This window comes from Bos indicus, chromosome 23 (assembly GCF_029378745.1).
Source record: "Bos indicus isolate NIAB-ARS_2022 breed Sahiwal x Tharparkar chromosome 23, NIAB-ARS_B.indTharparkar_mat_pri_1.0, whole genome shotgun sequence".
In the NCBI taxonomy this organism is placed as follows: Eukaryota; Metazoa; Chordata; class Mammalia; order Artiodactyla; family Bovidae; genus Bos; species Bos indicus.
In genome coordinates this window covers 23867940-23890802 of record NC_091782.1, presented here as the reverse complement: position 1 = coordinate 23890802, position 22863 = coordinate 23867940, and the positions used below count along the sequence as shown (strand labels likewise).

Here is a 22863-nt window from a genome sequence, read left to right as displayed (position 1 = left end):
GGAAAAGAATCCCACAGAGCTCCCCCACCCCTTCTGCCACGTGAGTGTGTACAAGAGAAAACTGTGAACCTGAAAAGGGCCTTAAATGACCGTGAAGGCCCTTTGATCTTGGACTTTCAGCCTCCAAATCTGTGGGAAATAAACCTCTGCTGTTTATAACCTACCCAGCCTGTGATAATTTGTCCAAGCAGCCAAACAGTCTAAGACAGTGATCACAAGAGCTAAAGCTTGAGTGCCTTCTGTTTATCCCAGGCTGATGCTGATGAGGATGCTAATGACCAGGATGACAGTAACTTGGACAAACTGCATAAATAACTGTGATAACAATTCATTATTTTACCATATATATTATAGTTAGTACACGCATATTATAGTTAGTATAGATATATGTATAGTTACTATATATAATACATATTTTACCTTATAATTATAGTTAGTATATATAGTTTTATATATATGTATATGAACAGTTAAGTGTTTCAAAACTAACCCTTCATCCTGTGAGAAATGTTTAAGATGAGAATAATTTGGATAGAAATTGTATCTCATCCACCCAAGCCAGTACCATATGAACTAACTACTAATGAAATGACTATGAGTTTTTTTTTTTAATTCCCTTTCAGGACGATATAGGTAAATTCAGAAAGTCTCAATATTTTCTTCAAACATCCAAATTCTCTCCTTTCAAGCTACATTGCTATAGTGTTTCAGTGACTTCCCAGTGGTAAGAGAGCACCATTATTCTGCGTCTGTACATCTTATCTTTCTCTCTAGAAATTTTATTAAAAAACATAATTGACATAAGAGTTCTAAGAAGGAATAAAAACTAATAAAAAGAACAAAGGGATAAACTAATTAAAATGATGCATATATGTAGCCAAGGGTAATCTCCCTTTAAAAGAATTCTTCTGAATTAAGTTTATCAAAACTAGCTTCTTCACCTTTAACATGAAGCTTTGGGTATAACACATGTCAGTCTGGCCATTCCATTACCCGAATGACTTTCAAATATGCAGCAGATGGTAATCAAAATTGACTGGAGGCTCTTGAAGATATATGTTATGATTAACCAGACGTGGACTGCACAACTCAGAAATGAAGGAATGTTGGGAACTCTTGAAGAAGAATTATATGATAATTTGGAGTGTTATGATCAGGTGGCAACATAAGCCACTGCCAGAACAGCATGGAAAGTGACAAGATGTGTGGTTGGGATGATAGAAATTGTTACCAAAGTCAAGAATGAATGACGCTTGCTGACTTCTTACATTAACCCTGTGACATATTATCATAAGTGTAAAATACTGTAGTATCTCAGTGTGTACTTCTGACAGCTCCCAGACATTCACATGCGGGATGGGCATTTGTAGCTTCTGAGTGTGTGTGTGTGTGTGTGTGTGTGTGTGTTGGTCAGGGACAGACAGGATACATTGAACTCCACCCCCATGCCATATGGTTGCCAAAATGTCCTCCTGGGGATCAGGATGTGAATTAATGACAGGTGTCAATCACTCAGTCTTCCAGAGCCTAGAAACAATGATCCTTTGGTAGTTTTCTATGTAATTATTCTCCCTACACTAAATGTCCTGCAGGACACTGGAGAAAAGAAAATAAGGGAAACATCTTCATTAACATCAGTCATGACTCCAAATCCTGAAATTTCAACATAGGACTTATGAAACATAAATATATTTAATATTAATTTTTAAATTTATTTATTGGTAATTACTCTCAATCTCGCTGCAGCTCAAGGAGAAAATTTTGGCAATTTGCTTCCATGCTGTTTTTTGAGATGTCAAAACTTTCTCAATTCTAATCCCTCCATTAGTTGATTTATTTCTTTTTTCCAAAATGGACTGTTATGAAAACATTGCTGGAGTCTAACATTCAGTTAGTTCAGTTCAGTTGCTCAGTCGTGTCTGACTCTTTGTGACCCCATAGACTGCAGCACACCAGGCTTCCCTGTCCATCACCAACTCCTGGAGTTCACTCAAACTCATATCCATTGAGTTGGTGATGCCATCCAACCATCTCATCCTCTGTGGTCCCCCTCTCCTCCTGCCTTCAATCTTTCCCAGAATCAGGGTCTTTTCCAATGAATCAGTTCTTCCCATCAGGTGATCAAAGTAATTGGTGCTCAGCTGTCTTTATAGTCCACCTCTCACATCCATACCTGACAACTAGAAAAACCATAGCTTTGACTAGATGGACCTTTGTTGGCAAAGTAATGTCTCTGCTTTTTAATATGCTGTCTAGGTTGGTCATTACTTTTCTTCCAAGGAGCATGTGTCTTTTAATTTCATGGTTGCAGGCACCATCTGCAGTGATGTTGGAGCCCAAGAAAACCAGATCTGTCACTTTTTCCATTGTTTCTCCATCTATTTACCATGGAGTGATGGGACCAGATAACATGAACTTAGTTTTTTGAATGTTGAGTTTTAAGCCAGTTTTTTCACTCTCCTCTTTCACTTTCATCAAGAAGTTCCTCTTCACTTTCTGCCATAAGGGTGGTGTCATCTGCATATCTGAGGTCATCGATATTTCTCCCGACAATCTTGATTCCATCTTGTGCTTCATCCAGAACAGGATTTCACATAATGTACTCTGCATATAATTTAAATAAGCAGTGACAACATACAGCCTTGATGTACTCCTTTCCCTAGTAGGAACCAGTCTGTTGTTTCATGTCTGGTTCTATATGTTGCTTCTTGACCTGCATAAACAGATTTCTCAGCAGGCAGGTCAGGTGGTTTGGTATTCCCACCTCTTGAAGAATTTTCCACAGTTTATTGTGATCCACACAGTCAAAGGCTTTAGTGTAGTCAAGAAAGCAGAAGCAGATGTTTCTCTGTAACTCTCTTGCTTTTTTGATGATCCAACAGATGTTGGCAATTTGATCTCTGCTTCCTCTGCCTTTTCTAAAACCAGCTTGAACATCTATCTGGAAGTTCATAGTTCACGTGCTGTTGAAGCCTGGCTTGGAGACTTTTGAGCATTACTTTGCTAGTGTGTGAGATGAGTGCAATTGTGTGGTAGTTTGAACATTCTTTGGCATTGCCCTTCTTTGGGATTGGAATGAAAACTGACCTTTTCCAGTCCTGTGGTCACTGTTGAGTTTTCCAGATTTGCTGGTATATTGAGTGCAGCACTTTCATAGCATCATCTTTTAGGATTTGAAATTGCTCAACTGGAATTCCATCACCTCCATTAGCTTTGTTCATAGTGATGCTTCCTATGGCCCACTTAACTTCACATTATAGGATGTCTGGCTCTAGGTGAGTGATCATACCATCGTGGTTATCTGGGTCATGAAGATCTTTTTTGTAAGGTCCTCCTGTGTATTCTTGCCACCTCTACTTAATATCTTCTTCTTCTGTTAGGTCCATACCATTTCTGTCCTTTATTGTGCCTATCTTTGCATGCAATGTTCCCTTGTTATCTCTAATTTTCTTAAAGAGATCTCTAGTCTTCCCCATTCTATTGTTTTCCTGTATTTCTTTGCACTGATCACTGAGGAAGGCTTTCTTATCTCTCCTTGCTATTCATTGGATCTCTGCATTCAAATGGGTATCTTTCCTTTTCTCCTTTGCCTTTAGCTTCTCTTCTTTTCTCAGCTATTTGTAACTTAGGGTCTAACCTTGAGCTTCATGAATATACATAGGACTAAAAATCGATGACACATCCAGGTATACTGAGAATCATATCTGTTCTGAATGCTTTGCAGTTCTTAACTCATTTAATTCTCACACTGGGATTGCCTGGTGGCTCAGTTGGTAAAGAATCCGACTGTGGCACCTGTAGTGCAGGAGACCTGAGTTTGATCCCTGGGTTGGGAAGATCCCCTGGAGGAGGGCATAGCATCCCACTCCAGTATTCTTGCCTGGAGAATCCCCATGGACAGAGGAGCCTTGCAGGCTGCAATCCGTGGGATCGCAAAGAGTCTGACACAACTGATTGACTAAGCACGTCACAGCACAATCCTCACACCGGTCCTATGAAAGAAGTATTGATGTTTTTATCCCCATTTCACAGATTCTGAAACTAGAGGCAGAAAGAAGCTTTTAAGTTGCAGAGCTGGATTTAACCAGGTCAAAATGTCTCCTATACTTAAGGATTTTAACTACTATGCTTGCCTTCAACTCGCCTATCAGTTTTCATTTGCCGCAAGAGGAACACCAGCCACAAAGTCCCTGAAATCAATGTTCCTTACTGTTGTGGTTGGATTTATAGAACTTATAGTGGGCAACAAAGCTTTTTGCAGGATTGTGTTTAAGAATAAGGAGAAAGAGGGCACAATGATATAAAGACACATCCTGAACGAGGCTGGTTCCAAGTCATTCTCAACTACTGAGGGAGTTTTTTCAGCTCATAAGTTTAAATGAGCAAATTATTTCTTCTGTTAAATGTTTTTCATCTAAAAGGACCTGATTAGATAATTTCTATGACCATCTATAACTCTAGTTTATGTTCAAAGGAACATAGTATTTTAAAGTGGAATTAATTATAATACTATTAATCTTTATCTAAGCCTTGGCTACCATGTGATTTCCTCAGAGATGGTATCTGGAATACTTTATATAAAGCAGGTATCATTCCCTTACTTTCCTTTTCTGCACCAAAACCTCATTGCTTTCATCATACCAGTCTTCACTGATAGTAGATATGTGTTTATTTCTTTAGTTTATTATCTGTTTCACCCACTGGACTGTATGTCCTTGAGGATAGAGACTTGGAATATTTATATTTACCATTTTAGACTTGACATCTGTCACAAAATATTGCATATGCTGGACATTAACAAATTATTTTCCTCATTTTTCAGTATGGCCATGGAAGGACTTGTGCCACTCTACTGGAGTTTTTTAGATGATAAAATTCAGTTTATTATTAGGGAATTACTTTACTTATTAAGAATTTTTATAGGCAATAGCTTCATATTAGCCATAGTAATAGCTAAGCTATTCTTTAGCCTTCAAATTATCTGCTATTATAAATCTTAAAAGAGATTGTAAGTAAATTTGGTTTTTTGCTTTGTCTTTTTGACTCTGAGATACTGTTTCAAACATCTATTATTTTACTCTTGCCTATGTGGTAGATTGCAAAGAAATGGTTTTCACAGTGCTTTACACCTCTTCCCCAAAGAGGGAGAATCTGCTTCCTCACTCCTTGTATATAGGGAGGGCTTCTGATCGTTTTAACCAACAGAAACTGGCAATAGTGAGATTGTGCCATTTCTACACTCAGACCTAAGTTTTGCAGTTTCCTTTCTTGTTGCTCTTGGAAAAAATGCCACGATGTGAATAAACTGATTCATTGAACTGATTCAAATGATGGCCAGACATCTAACAGACATGTGAGTGTGTCCCAGGACTCACCATCTACAGACAGGTACATGAACTAACCTAGTCAAGACCAGGAACTTTTGACTAGACCAGAAGAACCACCCACTAGAATTTTGAGCTAAATAAGTAATGGGGTGGTATTTTAAATGAATACTTTGGGATGTTTGGAGGCTAATAAATAAACTCAAATCCAACGATATTCTGAAAGCTCGCGCTGATATTTTGGGCATTCATTTATTTCCGTTGAAATGGGGCAAGAACTCTACACTATTTTTAATTCTTGGAACTATGCTCTGTAGATTTTCTTTCCTTTGTCTTTATCAGATTTGATGTGAGGTCAGAGGACTTTCTCTAGAAGCCAGATCTTTCCCACACTTCTAAAATACATTTTAAATGTATAACAGAATCCAACTTTGTGGTAATTATGTATTTTATTTAAAAAAATCTTTTTTTAAACTTACCAGCAGCAGTATGCTTGAAGTCACATGAAATGACACCTAAGTAAAAGACTTATTACATTGATTGGTGTCAGATTCTCTGAACTCAAATATCAGCAAGCTATTTCCTCTTATATCATTCACTTCAACCTCCCATGAATAAAAGTGCACCATAAACTTAATTTTGTTTACCCTTTGGACAGAGAGCCTTCCTAAGTGAAGTACTAAATCTAAGACCCTAGTAGTTAAAAGAAAAAGATGAGAACTTGAAAAACAATAACCAAAATAAATAAATTAGGGGACGAACTGAGAGAGTGGCACTGATATATATAGACTGCTGCTGCTGCTGCTGCTGCTAAGTCGCTTCAGTCGTGTCCGACTCTGTGTGACCCCCATAGACGGCAGCCCACCAGGCTCCCCTGTCCCTGGGATTCTCCAGGCAAGAACACTGGAGTGGGTTGCCATTTCCTTCTCCAATATATAGACTACCATGTGACAAATAGATAGCTAATGGGAACCTGCTGTATACCATAGGAAACTCAGCTCAGTGCTTTGATGACCTAGAGGGGTGGGATGGGGCAGGGATGGGAAGGAGACTCAAGAGGGAAAGGATGTATGTATACTTACAGCTGATTCACTTTGTTGTAGAGCAGAAACTATCACAACACTGTAAAGCAATTATATTCCAATTAAAAACATAAATTTTTTAAAAACCCATAGAATATATAACAAAAAAATTGAATGAATAAATGAATGGTTCTGCAAGAATAGGTAAGACTAACTCTGAAGCCTTTCTCCTCCAGTCCATGGCACTTCTCCGAAAGTGGGCATTTGTCCACATTATCACCTGAGTTGGGCACTCAGGTGCACCCATAATGTCACCTGCATTACATAACATTTTAAATGCAGGTCTCAGCAGGCTCACAGCTTTTCACATTCTCTGACAGATACTCACGTTGACACTAACTGCATGATAAACCCCAAGAAAGTGACAGGAATGCTATAAATACCTGGATACAGAATTCATAAGGGAACACAGTAGGTCAAGAAGAGATTCCTAAAGTAAGAAACTTTGCCCAAGAATAGACTCCATCAGTTTGATTTGGTCAAATCAGAGGGAAGAGTTTGAAAGAAGCAGCAAAAAGGTTGAATAAGAAAGACTAGCACAGGCATTTTTGAGAATTTGGCTGAAGAAGGAATAAACTTAAAGAGGTAAATCATGTTTCTATCTAAGTCTTAAGAGGAATATCATTAAGGGAGGAGAAAGGGGAAGATAGATGAAGCCAGAGACCATGATAGGAAGGGCTGAGTGGCGGACAAGAGAAAAATAAATAATTGTTGGCTGAATATGATTTGGCTGGAAATGTGTTTAGAACCTGAAAGTTTTCCACTTCCTGCTAATGATACACAATATTTATTTATTTTTCTTTCAATTTGGATGTGTTCTTTTGCAGTCAGTGTAGTGGATCATCATAAGGCTGTCATGGCATAAGGTAATAAATATAATTGAATATGGAAAATACGAACTGCTAAAGGGATATTATAATAATCACAGCAAAAGTAAGTGTATATATGAATCCTTCGACTCTAAAAATTAGAGCCAGAGCAGATGGATTCCATGAATGAAAGGGGAAAGAAACCAACAAAAAAAAATAATCCAGCACAGTGACCACTGTCCAAGTGACCTGTGACCAGATTTCTGAGTAGGATTCTCAGGGCTCAGTGAGGAAGGCCCTGCCAAGACCATGGATGGTGTGCTTGTGTCCCGACTATGATGTTTTTATGTTGCTGGGTTTCATGAGGTCTTCTCTGTAGACATCTATCACAAACAGATTTTAAAAGAATTAAAATCTGTTTATTGCTCTAGGCATCTTTGACTTTGTTATTGTGCTTCTCTCATTTTGGTGGTTCATATTTAGTCATTGAAAATAATGATTAATCTGGAAAAAGGAAAAGCTGTCCGCCTATGGCTGTAGTTAATGTTTTTGATGCTATTATCTGATGACAACTTATTTTTTATTGTAAACTCTTGGGAGTGGAGAAGCATATAATAGGACTTGGTGATAACTACAGCCTTTCTTACTGTCTCTGACATTGCTTTCAAGTTTGTTGTATTATTCTGATTTTAAACAAACGTATATTAGACCAAGACAAGCTTAGTGAAGGCCACTCAATAGGCAAATTGAGATAGACGCATGACCTACACTATAATTTCAATATTATGTCTGGGTCCTAAGTTGTTAGATGGGACCTTTACACCCTAAAAAGTCTTTAGTATGAAGTCATTAAGTAGTGACATGGCCAGATTTTAGGGTGTGGTATTCATACTTTCTTAAAGATTTCTCCCTAAGTCCAGGAATTTCTCACATTTTAAGTTAACTCATTGTTGACCTTGAAGTTTACTGATGAGCGTTATGGGAGAACCAGTAATGATCTAAAAATCGAATGCCGATGTAATCACATCTGGCTGTGCTGTGCTCAGTCACTTCAGTCATGTTTGACTCTTTGCAACCTATGGACTGTAGCCTGCCAGGCTCCTCTGTCCATGGGATTCTCTAGGCAAGAATATTAGAGTGGGTTGCTGTGCTTTGCACCAGGGAAGCTTCCCAACCCTGGAATTGAACCCGTACCTTCTGCATCTCCTACAATGCAGGCAGGTTTTTTACCCACTGAGCCACCTGGGAAGCCAATCACATCTAGACCCAAATACAATTCAAATAAACATATATTTGATATCATTTATATAAAATTTAGGCTTCCCTGATGGCTTAGACAGTAAAGAATCTGCCTACAATGCAGGGGACCAAGGTTTACTACCTGGGTTGGGAAGATCCCCTCGAGAACGGAATGGCAACCCACTCCAGTCTTCTTGCCTGGAGGATCCCATGGACAGTGGAGTCTGTAGGGCTACAGTCCATGGGGGTCAAAAAGAGTCGGACACGACTGAGCAACTAACACTTTCACTTTCTTTCATATAAAATTTTAAAAATTATAACTGTGTTCTTCATCTTCATATGGTACAGAAACGGGTATACTACTTTTGAACACTACTGTCTGTTTGTCTTCGTGTTGTAAATATGCTTCAAATTACTTATTCTTTCCAACATTCTCCACCATTCCCATAGCACATACTTCCAATCAACATATACTATCATAGGTATTGTATTTTTTTCCCTTCAAATACATACAAACTTTTTTTTGGGTTCCACAGGTAAGTGAAATAATACACTATTTTTCTGTGTATGACTTCATACCACTAAAGAGCAGAACAATGTTTGCCAGGGGCTTAGAATTGGGGAAAAGTGAAATGTTGGTTAAAGCATACAAACTTCCAGTTAGAAGATGATTCTTGTAAGTTCTGCAGATCAGCGTGGTGATTATAATTACAAATTCTATACTGTGTACTTGAAATTTGCTAAGGAAGTACATCTGAAGTGTTCTTACACCACTGGGTGGGGAAAATGGTAACTACTGAGGTGATGAATGTGTTAATTAGCTTGATTGCGGTAGTCATTTCACAAGGTATACATGTATTAAATCACCATGTACTCCTTAAGAATTAAGGCTGTACCACATAAATATATATAATTTGTGTCAATCATTCCTCCATGAAGTTGGGAAATTTTTAAAAAATAAAAAACTCCGCAAATAGGTACAGAATTTCATTTCTTAAAAGAAAACTTAAATACATTCCACCTATCTTTAGTCTTCTTTCGTAATCCCTGAGTGCTACGTGTATGGTTTCTACAAGGTTTCCCTTGTTTTACCCGTATTATACTTTTTTTTCATGCACAGTGGAGTAAGTAGCAAGTTTGTACAGTAAGAAAATTGTGCCTGCTAAGCACTTGCCACCCTTTTCCTTTGCTCCTTTCCAACACTTCGTTCTTTCCCTATGCCCTTTCGTTCTTTCTAGGCTTCTTAAAGTAGTAAGAAAACTATTCAGTTTAGCAAATATTACTTAAAGCCCATCATATCTTCAAATAAATCACAAATACTTCAAGGTCAATTAATCTACTTCATTGCTTCCAGTAAGATGGAAAATTTAAAAGAGGGTGAAATGACTCTATAATCCAGAATTTCACATTAAAACAAACAGAAAAGCAACCGTTTTATTCAGACATCTTCTTAACCTCACAAGACTATCGTTCTTAAACATCTCAGGTACCATTCTCAAGTGTCCTAGTATTTTCTCATGTGATTTTCTCTTCTTAGAATAACCTTACCTTTCATTCTTATTTATTGAAAGCCCAATAAAACTTTACTTAAAAAAATAGATGACCAGCCTATGGACCATAATTTGCAACATTTGTCTTGACTACTGAATTATTTGACTTTCCTTAAATTTTACGCTCAAGAAGAATACCTGCATCATTTCATCCTAGTCCTTGCCCTGTGATTTATCCTTTAAAATCTCCTATATTAAATCTTACCTAATACCTCAGGTAGAATCAGTTCTTTTTCTCCTAAAATTGCAAATGTTTGGCCATACTTTTATAACCATGTTTATCACATTACAGAATAATTATACAAAAAGAAAAAAAAACACAAAACCTTGTCTTCCTATATTTCTGTGACCCCAAATAAAGCACATCCTTTAGACCACATTTTGAGCTAAACATATTTGCTGGATGAATAAATTAATGAAAGATAAAATCAAAATGAAAAAAAATCTCTAAGGTGGGGCATTTTTCCTGCTGCCCTTAACACAGTTATGGTAATGCCTTAATTTACTTTCCAATGATGCTTTCCTTGGAGACTTTCATCCAAAGTTAAAGATATTTTAAGCAACTTGGAGGCAAGAATCGTGTTTTCTATTATTTTAAAAAATATTTTTATTTATTCAACTGCATCAGGTCTTAGGTGTGTCGCTTGGGATCTCTTGTTGCAGAGCAGCAAGCTGTGGCTCCTGGGCGTCGTTGCTCTGTGCCATGTGGGATCTTAATGCCTGGACCGCAGATTGAACTGAGTCCCTTGCACTGCAAGGCAGATTCTGAATCACTAGACCACCAGGGAAGTTCCAATATCTGGTTTGTTTTAACACAATATACACCAAAGAAACTGGGGATTGAATTAGGCTTAAAGCTGTGAAACAGTGACCCCCGATGGGACAGAGATCAACCATTTTGAATCCTAATTACTTCAGGAAATTTGGTGGCGAGAGTAAGGTGTTCCTTCATGACAGGACCCATATTCACCTTCACCTCTCTTGTACCAAAAGTATGGTATATATGCAACCAAGTTTTGATAAATAAATAAATGCATAATCTACACAAATGAACTACAAAAAAGAAATTAAGCATTCTGAATAATAGAAACTTATGAATATTGCTTTTCTGGTAAGTTATTTTTTTCTTAAATCATTTTTAAAGATGGAAATATAAATACATAAAAGAACAAAAATTGAAGTTATAATTAATTTCTAATGACTGGACACCTACTTTATGCCAAATACATTATTTGTCTTAGTCTTTACATATACACATGCATGCATACATGCTAAGTCACTCCAGTTTTGCCCAACTCTTCACAACCCCATGGACTGTAGCACACCAGACTCCTCTGTCCATGGGATTCTCTAGGTAAGAATACTGAAGTGGGTTATCATGCCTTCCTCCAGGGGATCTTCCCAACACAGGGATTGAACCCAAGTCTCTTATATCTCCTGCACTGGCAGGCAGGTTCTTTACCTCTAGTGCCACCTGGGAAGCCCAGCATATACACAAGTTAGGTATTATTTTTCTTGCTCCAGTTTTTTTTTTTTTTTTTAGTATATGTGCTGCAAAAAAGTACACATCTTTCTTCAAATAAAGAAACTGAGGTCAAAGAGGTAAATACAGTACCCTAATTTAGTAAAGAATTTTGCAAGAACTCAAATTTAACTCCAATTCTAAGGTCTTTATGTTCCAACATCTTCATCCATGATAATTATATATTCATTCCATTTTGCATAACAGGAAACTTAGAGAAAATAAGTTTTGCAACTAAAAATTGTTTTGCAAAAAAAAGGCAGAGTTTGGGTTAAGGACCACTAAGTTTCACTCTGTTGTCCACACATAGAACCATTGTTGCTTCTGCCCCATTTGTGCCTCAACTCATAACTTGCTTATATTTTAAAATCTGTTTCCACCTTATACATATTACCTATTTTAATTTTCCATAGAATTGTGCTGTGAATGGAGTACTGAGAGGCAGACCTTGACTCCATGCACATGTTTCTATAAAAACTTGCTCCACCTGTAGCAGGTGTCCACAGCTGTCAAAGCAAAAAACATCAGGGTCTTCCTTGACCCATCTTTCTCTCACATTCCTTCCTGCTGCTGCTGCTAAGTCACTTCAGTCGTGTCTGACTCTGGGTGACCACCATAGATGGCAGCCCACCAGGCTCCCCCGTCCCTGGGATTCTCCAGGCGAGAATACTGGAGAGGGTTGCCATTGCCTCCTCCAACATTCGTTCCTAGTCCTGGCAATAAATCCTGTTGGCTCTAAAATACATATTACAATTCAGCTACTTCTACTCTCACTCTGGCCTGAGTCAAAATCGTTTCTTACCCAAATTATATTAATAGCCTCCTAACTGGTCCCCAAGGACTTTCCTGGTGGCTCAGCGGTAAAGAATCCACCTGCAGTGCAGGAGACACGGGTTCAGTCCCTGGGTTGGGAAGATCCCCTGGAGAAGGAAATGACAACCCACTCCAGTATTCTCTTCTGGGAAATCCCATGGACAGAGAAGCCTGGCAGGCTATAGTCCATGGCGTTGCAAGAGTTGGACACAATGCAGTGACTAAACCACCACCAACTGGTCTCAGCTTCCATCCTTACCCTCCTACAGTCTATTCTCAAGGCAGCAGCTAAAGGAATCTTTTTAAAAAACAAATCATATCATCTCATTCCTTTGTTCAAACTCCCTCCTTGTTCCCTACTTCACTCAGTAATTTCTCACCATGATCTGTAAGGTTTGTCATAATCTGTCTCCCTTTTCCCCTATGATTTAATCTCCTCCTGCTCCTCCTCCCTTGACTCACGTCCCTCTTTCACACTTGCTTCCTTGCTGTTTCTCAGGCACTCCAGCAGGTACCCTGCTTCCTTAGGATTCTTGTGCTGGCTGCTCCTTCTACCTGCATCGGTCTTCCTTAGGTTCTGCTGGGTTAACAATTTCATCTGCCTTGTTTCAGTTTCCCCTTCTCAGTGAGATCTATCCTAACCATTCTGTTTTTAATTGCACTTCTGCTCCCACCCCCTGCCCCCTAATCCTTCTTCCTCTTCCTACTCTTTTTTCCCCATATGGCTCACTGGAATCTAACATCATATTTGTTTTACTCACATGTTATATCAGCTGTGCATGTTCTGTCTTCCCTAAATAGAATGAAAGCCCAATGATACTAGGCAGTGTTCTCTGTTTTGTCCACTGATATATGCTAAGTGCTTTTAACGATGTCTGACACACAGAACATTCTTGTGACAAGTGGTCTTACTCTGTTTATGAATGTTGCACTACCGTCAGCTTACAAACCTCACCCTCCTCCCTTCCCCTTGTGCCTCATTTTTGGGAAAGCTGAAAAAACCCCAGGTGTTCCCTCTTGGTCACTTGTTAAAGACTGAAATCATGCAAGCCCCTTTGTAAGTAAAACCTCACCCCAGCACCACCCCCTAATTGCACATAAAATCCTGAACCTCTCCTTTCCTTGGTCTCATCAGCTATTTTGTTTTTTTTTTTGGACCTGCTTGAGAGATAGGCCTTGCCCCAACCAGAGACCCCAGTCCTCTAATAAACCTCTGAATATTATTTTAAGGAGAAGGGGAATTGTGACATCAGTCTAGACACCCGAACCAGATTTTGGATAGTGGTCCTTTCTGCCTTCCCAGAGTAGCAGCAACAGTGCTATAAAAATATAAGTGTTAAAGATTTTTAAAAATGCAAATGAAAACTGACACACAGAATATCAATTGACAATTACCAAGGGAAGGTTCAAGCAAATAGAAAGACTTTGGTGTTCCTGCACATGAGATGAGGGAGATCAGCAAAAAATTTCATACCAGAGGGGGCAAAAGCATTGAGCCTCCTGGATCATAACCAGAAGAACATGCAGATGACAAGAGAGGTCCATCTGCTCCCAGCCCCACCTTATATGGAAAAAGCTGGAGCAATGCTGTCCAAACACCTCCTTGAGGTTACATGTGCAATGCCAGCTCTTCCAGGTCAGGAAAAACTCATGAACTTCAAACTAGACAAGGAGACCTCAGACAATACATGGTACCATACTCTCAGACACAAACACGATATTAATCCATCACCTCCATCCCCTCAGAAGAGGATTGGATGAGAGCTCGGGAACTAGAGCCCCTGGTTAGGAGTGTCATACCAATGGCGGTAAGGGCGTTCCCCTGGGGCTCAGTGGTAAAGAATTCGTCTGTAATGCAGGAAATGTGGCAAGAGCTGTGGGTTCGATCCCTGGGTCAGGAAGATCCTCTGGAGAAGAGGAAATGACAACCCTCTCCTGTATTCTTACCTGGAAAATTCCATGGACAGAGGAGTCTGGTGGGCAACAGTTCACGTATCACAAAGAACTGGACACAGCTTAGTGACTAAACAACATCCAGTGGTAGTAGGGGAGAATACAGTGATGTTTACTGTTTATTTGTTAATTTGTTAATTGCTAATTTGTTATTGTTTATTTGTTAATAAACTAGTATAAAAACATTCAGTTGTTTCTTTAGGAGCAGGGGTTTACTACTATGGTAACATTACATGTAAAGACCTAGGAATCCAAGATCTAAAGATATTTTGACTGATTTAATGCTTGTATTTGCTTGGAGGTAAAGAAGCTAAGTTTGGGCTGCTAAACTAGCAGATAAGCTTTATTTGACAGTCGTTTTTCTACACATGCCTTGTTGTTGAGTTAACATATGTAGAGCAAGGTCTAACATATTCCTGTTAGTAAAAAACAAAAATATTATAGGAGATCAATATAAAGTTAATCCATGCTATCTGACCCATGGGAATGTTGCCATCATTGTATTTCTTTGATAAATTCTTGAGCCATACCTGGTATGGGCATTCTGGTGTCTAGATCAGTTATAACCTGATTATGTGTCAAAGAGGCAGTGCAGTTTATCCAGGAGCAAACTCTAACTATTATATTTGTAGGAGTTGTACCACTGAGAATACAAAACTTTCTTCTGATAATGACCTCAAAATATGGGTTAGAGGTTGGTATGTAGGTATTTTTAGTTCTTAAGTGGTTTGATTAAGCTAAGGTAAAGTTTATTTCCCCTCAAGGCTTTTATGACTTACTATATACCCTCAAATTTGTCTTCTATTATCTTTCTTTCACAGTCTGGCTAAACTAGTCATTTCTATTTTAATGTAAAATTCTTTCTCCTTTTTCAATCTTAAAAGTCATTTTTTTTTTACTTTTCAGATAATAAATTTTTTTCTCTCAAGTATCTGGTATTCTATAGTAGTGGGATTAGATGTGTATATAGGAATATTCATAAAAATAAGAAAGCTATGCTACTCATCTGTAATTATAAACAATTCTATTAGATTAGAGGAAAGACAGAGAATTTTGGAGTGCTAATACTCCTTTGAAGCAGAATCACTGGAAAGATTTTTAATAGTTATCCTTCTTAATTTTGCCAATGTGGAATATTGGTTTTTTTAAAGGCTTTTTACTTGCAACGCAATATATTTTCTTATCTCTAAACTCTTAAATTGTACAGATCATTGATCCTTTTGGTTGTTTTATTTAAAGAGCCATAAACTATATTAATTTCTAGCCTATTTACTTTCTTAGGCTATTTGGAAATGTCTAACCACACATTATTTAATATTTTCTAAATGACAATTTCACATTTTAACTTTTTTCTGGTTAAATGGGCTTGAATTTACTTTTAAAAATACAGGATAGGTTTCTCCTTATGTCAGTGGTTGAGTCTACTCCAGAATCCTACTGGAATGTTCCCTGCAGTCTATGTTTTATCTTAAATTAATTTACAAACTGAAACTGTGTTCAATCTTCTCTTCAGGAGAGGCTTTTGAAGTTGCCTTATGTAATGTTCTTTCAATATTGTATTTAAAATTTTTTATAACTGTGCTACTTAAATTTTCTCTTTTCTACTCTGCTGATTTTGAATATACTCTCCATCAATGGGCTAATGATTAATTGTGCTACTTGGTGCAGATCTATAGTCCAATATAATAAGTATTTCACAAAATTCTTAGAGTGACTTGCTGTTTTGATTTCCAAGTACAGGGTTCAAAGAAAGTGAGTATTTGTTGCTTTGTCTTTTACTTTTCCTCAAACTAAAGCATATTAACATATTGATTTTGACATGTCAGAAATCCCACTTAATGACCATTTTTATACTAAGTAAAAACTATCTTTTTTTGTCCCTATTCAAGTAAAATCCAGGAATTTGGAAAAAAAGTGCAGCTTAATTCAGAAAGTCAAAGTGCTTCCTAGGAGAAGTTTGAGATTTTGACATAGACAAATTCATGACAAACAAAAATCAGAGGCAGTTAGACACAAAGTGTGTTTATAAACAGTGTCTTGAATTTCCCAGCCAAACAGAAGTCTAGGAACAGTGTTTTCTTAAGTTTGTGGAAATTATTTTTCATATTTTAAGTACCAAAAAAAAATTCACATACATTGAGCAAAAATGACATACATGATCTTTGTGGCAGCACTATATATAACATCCATACACTAGAAGCAACTCAATTTTTTAACTAGAAAATGGATAAATAAATGGTGGTCTAGTCATACATATGAGAAAGGGAATGAATGACCTATTTTATTATTCACACCAACATGGTTGAATCTCACAAACAGGATGGAAGATGCTGGACTCCAAAAATTATAGATTGTCTGTTTTTCTCAATATAATGTACAAACACAAAGAGAATCCTGGGGAATTGAAGTCAGCTGGCGATTACCTTTTTGTAGGGGCGAAAGGGGAATGGCTGAGATGCTGACAATTTTCTCATTTTGATTTCAGTGCTAGTTATACGCATTTATCATGTGTACATTTAAGTTTTTTTTAACTTGTTCTATATTTAACACTTCAAAAAGATGAATAACAACAAAACCTAGAAATTCAATTCTGATAAATTAGCTATAAAATAAAGTAATCTTTCAAATACCTCCCACATACACACATACCTTCCTTGGACCCCTCTACCTCTTATATATTTTTTTCTATTTAGATAGGCACAAGCTCACACTGCGTTTCTCAAAGAAGACAATCCTGTCTCACAGCAAATTTTTGCCATTATTACAAATACATAAGTCTGAACGGCTACCCACTAATGATTCTTTCTCACTCTGCTTTCTTTCCTCTCTCTCTTTCTATCTCCCTCCACCCACAAACTGAACATAACATTGTAAAATACTTATATATTTGCATTTTTAAAAAAGAAAATTGTTTTCTTAATTCCCCTTACCATTTTAACCATTATATATACATATATATATATATATGTATATATACATATATGTCAGCATGAACTACTTAATACATCATCTCTGAAGAATTAAAATTTCTAACCAACTTCAGAACAATATTTTTGCTCATACTATGAAATAACTTTAATGTCAATCCAGTACATTCTTTCTTAGACTCCCAAGTAAAGCCAGAAGGGGCAGAGGCAAGTTCTGTGTTAAAAATATTGTAGCAGGAGGAGAAGCAGGAAAAGGGTGGAAGGAGGGTTTAGAATTGACAGAACATTTTGTGCCTCCAAAATTATTCTAATGCCATTCAATTTTAATTCAGGGTGAAGATTCGGGTCAGTTGCTCATTAATCCAATCTGGCTTTCGCTTCTAGGCTACTATTATTAACTCCCTTATTCAGATGTTATTCAAATGAGTCTCTCTATTAAAAGAAGCGAACTGATGCAGGCAAAACATATTGTTAGTAAATCTTCCCCAGTTTGGCAACACATTAATGATAGATCTGGCATTCTCAGTGTCAAAAACTCCATCGGCATCTGTTACAACAGAATCAAGATAAAATGAGCGAGATGAAAACAAATGGAGGCAGGGAGGGGAAAGTGCTATCAAATATTTGAAATGCTCTACAGATTCTTTGTTTCCAAAGACTCTCTCACTTTTCAACAAATTGATCAAGAACTTGGTACCACATTACCCAAGTAACTTATCTGCGGAAATACAAACAGGTAAACATGTATCGATAACCATGGAAATACTCGGGGCAGATAGATACTGTCAGAAGAAAGTGTCTGAACATGTCTTTGATGGATTCCTCCTCCTTTGTAACTCTTTTGTCCCTATTTATATCCATTCCACCAGGCACATCCTCTTTTACACCCAAATGTCCAGGAGTTTAAACATGGTGCCTAACCGAGCATTAAACACTATAGCATCGTTACTTCTCACTACAGTTCATCAGCCCTGAATCTCATTCTGGAAAAACCTTATCCTATAAGTTGATTGCACTTATCAGGCATTCAGATCTGACTAATGTAATTCTTCATTAACAATTTATCCTACTAAAGACACTGCTGCTGCTGCTGCTAAGTCACTTCAGTCGTGTCCGACTCTGTGCGATTCCATAGACGGCAGCCCACCAGGCTCCCCCGACCTTGGGATTCTCCAGGCAAGAACACTGGAGTGGGTTGCCATTTTCTTCTCCAATGCATGAAAGTGAAAAGTGAAAGTGAAGTCGCTCAGTCGTGTTCGACTCTTCATGACCCGCTGGACTGCAGCCTACCAGGCTCCTCCCTCCATGGGATTTTCCAGACAAGAGTACTGGAGTGGGGTGCCATTGCCTTCTCCGACTAAAGACACTAATAGTAGTATAAGTCATCAAAGCACAGACTCTGGAGCTAGGCTGTGAGGATCCAAATCCTACCACTAGCTGTGAGACCTGGATCAAGTTTTTTGACTTTTCTTTCCCAAGTTTTTTTTTTTTTCATCTCTAAAATGGATAATAAAAATAGTACCTACCTACTGGGCTTTTATGGAGAAGGCAGTGGCACCCAACTCCGGTACTCTTGCCTGGAAAATCCCATGGATGGAGGAACCTGGTGGGCTGCAGTCCATGGGGTCGCTAAGAGTGAGACATGACTGAGCAACTTCCCTTTCACTTTTCACTTTCATGCATTGGAGAAGGAAATGGCAATCCACTCCAGTGTTCTTGCCTGGAGAATCCCAGGGATGGGGGAGCCTGGTTGGCTGCCATCTATGGGGTCGCACAGAGTCAGACACGACTGAAGTGGCAGCACTGGGCTTTTAAGAAATCGAATGAATTAAAATATGCAAGTTATTTAGGGCAGTGTCTGATATAGTAAGCACTGTTTTATAACTGTTATTCTTATATGTCAAGGAAATTTTATTTTAAATAGGAGTTCTTGGAGATACCAGTAATCTAAATCCAAAGAAAGACTTTCTAATTCGAAAAATACTATAACAGCTTATGAAGCAGCTAGGGAAAAATATATACAAATATTTTAAGAACTCTCAAAATAGGCCCTCTCTCTAATGTATGATTACTGCTAGGTTACAGATAATTGAGGTCCAATGAGATGACATTGCCTGGCTAAGGACATAGAGTTAGTGAAGGATGGTGACCAAGTTTGTCTTGGTAGAGCTAAGAGGTGCAACCCTAGGGATCTGGGTCTTTCAATAAAAGTGATGAGACCCCAAGAGCTTCAATATGCCAAAATCTCTCTTTCCCAGTTCTCAAATCTACATCTTTTTCTAGTCTGTCTTTAGCTGTGGGTAATACATCCAGGTGCCTCCAAGACACTTCTGTTTCTGTAACCCAGTGTATTCCTCTGTCTATACACAGGAATATTTTGTACCCCACTGGTGTTGGAGATAATGATTATGTTTGAAATCAAAAGGGTTTTGCTTAGGGTGACAAATTAATGAAGTAACAAAGTTTGCTTATAAAACTTTCTCGGGCTCATATTCCATATCTCCTGTGATAAGGATGACCTCCATCCTTATGCGTAGGGAGGATGCATTCCCATAGGAGCTTTTTTCCCCTGATTTCAGGGGAAGAAAGTGGGTCAGAGTGTTCTTCTTATACAGACTGTTTTTCAAGTAAACTGTAATTCAAAATAATCCATATGGTATCTTGGCACATTTGGGGCTCCCCTACCCAAGCCCAGTCACTCCTATAGCTGCTGCTGCTGCTGCTGCTAAGCCACTTCAGTCGTGTTCGATTCTGTGTGACCCCATAGACGGCAGCCCACCAGGCTCCCCCATCCCTGGGATTCTCCAGGCAAGAACACTGGAGTGGGTTGCCATTTCCTTCTCCACTCCTATAGCTAACTCCTACCAATTCTCCTATCACTACCACTTCTTCTAGAATTTCTCACTAGACTAGACTCCTTGATTTATGCTGAATTAGAGGCTTGATGTTATAAACTCTTGAAGCTTCCAGGTATGTGCTGTGTTTACATTACAGATGACCTTGCCCCCTTTTGATGGTCAATTTGCTAGTGCATCTTTTTCATTAGAGTATACACAGTACAGAAAGAGTGACTACGCAGTTTCAAGAGTAGTCAGTCACTACAGATATCCTGGTTACTGCTCCGTCAAAGAAAATAACCCAAATCCTAATAAGTGTGGACTGATTTGCTGGTTTCATTCCAACACAGTATCAGGATCTACCTTTTAAACTGTATTTACAAAGTCTAGTGAGGTCTTATTATGCCTACCTTTTGTGATTGGTCCATCCAACATGAGGATGATTCATTGTGAGTAAATACCAGTCACATTCATATGTGTTCACCTGACACCCAGCCCAGCATGCTACAGAGAGAGATACTCGGGGATGTGATGGGGCTGTCGGTGGGTGTGGTGGAGGGAACAAGGGGTGGGGAGGGTGGGGGAGCAGGCTAACAAAAAGCATTTGCTCATGTTCTCCACTCAGTCAGTAACACGTTGTGCCTCTCTTTAACTGATGAAAAATCGCTCTCACTAAAACCTTCGGGTATACAATCTCCTTCAGAAAATATTTTAGACTTCCTCTCAATACTCTCTGTCCCTCTAAGGAAGTCTCAAAGTATTATTGGCCCATATTCTGTGAAAGCCCTTATTGTATTTTATTAAAATCTTCAGAGTTAGTCCGTTTCTCCCACTAAACCATAATCTCTTTGAGAACATGGGTCTATTTTTAATTTGTGTTTGAATTCCAATCACCTAATTTAGCGTACATTGAACACGTGCCTGTTGAATTTTGTAACGCAGAACTAAGAGTATGCCACCTAGATGTTCACTGAAGTGAACTACAGAGGTGAACACTGGACTATTAGGTGGCTCATCCTCAAACCATCCCCTTCAGACTCTCATTGTTCTTCACACCCCCATCTTTCTCAGTATCTCTTCTTGTTTATATAATCTTTTCCCATGTATCTCTATCCCATAACAGGTGGAATATGAAAATTTGTCTCTGAGGACTTAAGTCCTAGGCAGATTATCCTTCCAAGTGAGAGAAAGCAAAATCCCAGAAGGAATAAGCCACTTTCCAGATAATATCTCTATTTATTTTACCCCTTCCCTGAATTTAGGATCAATATTCTTAACTCAGGGAAGACAATGTATTCTAATTTTCTAGCATATATCCTGTAGAATGGCAGCTTTCCTATAGTGTCTCGTTTTCTTTCTAACAACTGTCTCACACAGACAGTTCACTCTGAACTTACCCCTCGCATAACTAGATCACTAGGAAAAAGTCCACCTTTCTACAGATTCTATAGCAAATAATTCTCTTCTCAGTGTGAAAGGACTCAGGAAGTTGAGATATCTTTGAAAAGTAGGAAAAAATGTTGGCCTCCTGTCCATTTTGGAGGTTGTAAGTTATTTGGTTCTAATTTTCCCTCCCCCAGCAAATAAAAATCATTTCTCACTCACTGACTGTCATGGATGGGATTATGTAACTGCCATGGACACGTCCTAATGAGATGGACTTCTTAGATGTTTCAGCTCTAGAATGTTCCAGTTACTGCACTACATACTTTATGAACATTCCTCTGCATGCTGTAGATAAGGAAATTGAGGCACAGGAGCTTTCTAAAGTTTACACAGCAATTGAACTGAAACCCAGTTCTTGCAGTGCTCACCTTCTCTGCCTCCAACTCTAAAGTGCCTGAGTATTGTGTCTGTATACCAGGTGAGTGTACATTTCTGCATAGTGAAGACCACATCTTTACTCTGTTCAGTTCTGAGCCCAGGGCCTTAATGATTCTTAATTACATTTTTATATCATAAGTGAAAGAATCATAAGTGTGCTGAAGGTTAAGAACTGACTTATATTTTATACCTTAAATAGTAAAAAAAACATTCACTTGGGTTTTTTTTCCCCCAATTTCAATTTCTTTAAGCTTGTTTAAACAAAGTATTCAAAGAAAACACTTTAAAGAAAACACTCCTTATGAATGACAGTTTTGGAAAGAATATTATACTCACAATGAAACAGCAGAATGTACAACATAAGGATAGCTAACATTTGTCTAGTACTTAATAGGAGTGAAGGTTTTCATGGACATCACTGAAATGTTCATGATTACAGGGAATATCCTATAATCATTAGGATAACCTTCAGATGTGATTGTTACTATTACCCTCAATTTCACAGATGGGAAATTAGGTCTCCTGACTTACTAGATATTTTGCTAATGTATAAAGCAGACAAGCAGTAGAGTCAGGATTGACCCTAAGCAGTCTGTCATCATAGCCTTCATTCTTCAACATTTGCATTAATACAACACTGAGAAATGCCTTCCCTTTTTTGTACTGAATATTTTAGACTCTTAAGGACTTATGATTTGTTTTATGTACTCTATAAATTATAAACAATAAATCCCCATTAATCTGTCATGATTCTGGCCTTTCCATGGTACACCATGTGCACATTCCCTGATGACCACTAGAGGGCAGCAGTCGTGTTTTTAGGGTGGGTTAATTCTAACTAGAAAATGCATTGGAGAAGGAAATGGCAACCCACTCCAGTGTTCTTGCCTGGAGAATCCCAGAGACGAGGGAGCCTGGTGGGCTGCCGTCTATGCGGTCGCACAGAGTCGGACATGACTGAAGCGACTTAGTAGCAGCAGCAA

At 38.2% G+C, this 22863-nt stretch overlaps 1 long non-coding RNA gene across 1 annotated transcript in view; it reads left to right on the top strand.

Moving 5' to 3' along the window:
• LOC139178963 (uncharacterized) overlaps positions 1–22863 on the top strand; it is a 42682-nt gene that overhangs the window by 1024 nt on the left and 18795 nt on the right. The gene's annotated exons all lie outside the window — the stretch shown is intronic.